The sequence below is a fragment of the Prionailurus bengalensis genome, chromosome E3 (assembly GCF_016509475.1).
Source record: "Prionailurus bengalensis isolate Pbe53 chromosome E3, Fcat_Pben_1.1_paternal_pri, whole genome shotgun sequence".
In the NCBI taxonomy this organism is placed as follows: Eukaryota; Metazoa; Chordata; class Mammalia; order Carnivora; family Felidae; genus Prionailurus; species Prionailurus bengalensis.
Window position 1 is genome coordinate 16,188,463 of NC_057357.1, and position 1,686 is coordinate 16,190,148.

Below are 1,686 nucleotides of genomic sequence, written 5' to 3' on the forward strand. Positions count from 1 at the left end.
TTGTTTCTTATCCACTGGCACAAAGGGAGAAACATCATGACTGAGAGGATGAAGTTAGATGGTTGGCCTTCCCTTGCTCTCCTGGCCTTGAGGAGGAGGTTGTTTGCCAACAGCTTCCCACGGCACAAAAGCTTGGCTAATGGCCCACTTGCTCTCACCCCAGCTCAGCTCTCCCCAAGCCTCTGGTGTACCCTGTTGATTAACCACTGCTATTTCTTAGCCTGGACTTCTCTTCCTATCATCCGCTTTGGTAAATGTGACTGATGTTTAGATTGTCTTTCTCACCTCTTTTCTGATCCCTCTTAAGTGTGGCTCACTGAATGCTAGAAGCTTAAAATCTAAAAGCTTTCCCCAGAGTACCTTGTATCCTGGATTCCACGAGTGACCTAACTTTCACCAAGCAGATCAAAGCACTTGAGGTTTGGAGGAGGAAAAGTGAACACTGAGTCAGAAGCCATGATTCTTGCTCTTTTGGGAGGCAAGCTTGAATGTGGAAGCATTAAAACTTTTCCTTTTTGCTGTGGCTCTAGCAGACTTCCCAGTATCTACCTTCCTGGAAGTCAAAAAGCAGGGTGGGGCGTCCATTTTGGTGTCTTACTACTCCTTGTAATATCTACAAGGTCCAGTACAATGCATGGCATATAGTAGGGACTCAATAGATGAATGCTGAAAGGAATTTGTGCTGTGATCACATTCAAACTATTACCTCTCCATATATTTCTTCCTCTTGTCTTTTATTGGTATTAGTAGTATACAGGGGCATGAATTGCTGTTATTAATATCAAAGAAGTAGAGAATTCCAGAATGTCATCACTCTTGGCTAGTGGGAAGGAGCTCCCCTCATGTTGTAAGAGGGCCTAGGAGTCTTATCCAGAGTGAACATTAAGGGAATGCTCTTTGGTTTGGGGTGTATATTGGTAACCATGGACATCTTCACTGCAAGAGGACATGGGCCCTGAAATGCTCTCACCTCAAGCTCCTTGCATGTAGGCTTTTGGTGAATTTGTTTTATATTTTCAATTATTAATTATAAAACAAAAATAACATATGAAACAGATACAAAAATAACATGAGAATTCCACGGTGTTTTATGAATGTGGTTTGAGGGCCCATCGTTGTCCTACCTACTATTGCATATTACTTTCTCACCCCATATGTCTCTAAATGAGGCTGGTTCCAGTCACTTCTGAAGCATTATGGTCAAATCCCATGGGCGGGTGAGTATATTGGAGCCATATTCCCAATTCTCCCTCCCACCTCATGCCCAGTTTTTGTGGCATTTTCTTTTTTTTTTTCTTTTAATGCTCATTTATTTTGAGAAAGAGAGAGAGAGAGAGAGAGAGAGAGAGAGAGAGAGAAAGGGGGGAGGGGCAGAGAGAGAGAGAGAGGGAGACAGAGAATCCACACTGTCAGGGCAGAGCCCGACTTAGGGCTTGATCTCATGAACCTTGAGATCATGACCTGAGCTGACATCAGAGTCCAGTGCTTAATCGACTGAGCCACCAGGTGCCCCTGTGTGGCATTTTCATCAGTCTATCATTTCAGGCTTAAGCACTTCCCAGCTTAAATATGTCACCTCAACATGATTCCACCAAATGGAAAAAGAATTTAGCTGGAAATATAATCCCCTGCACCCTAAGAAAATGTACCGTTTCCTAATGTGCCCTTCTCTTTGGGCCTCTCTAC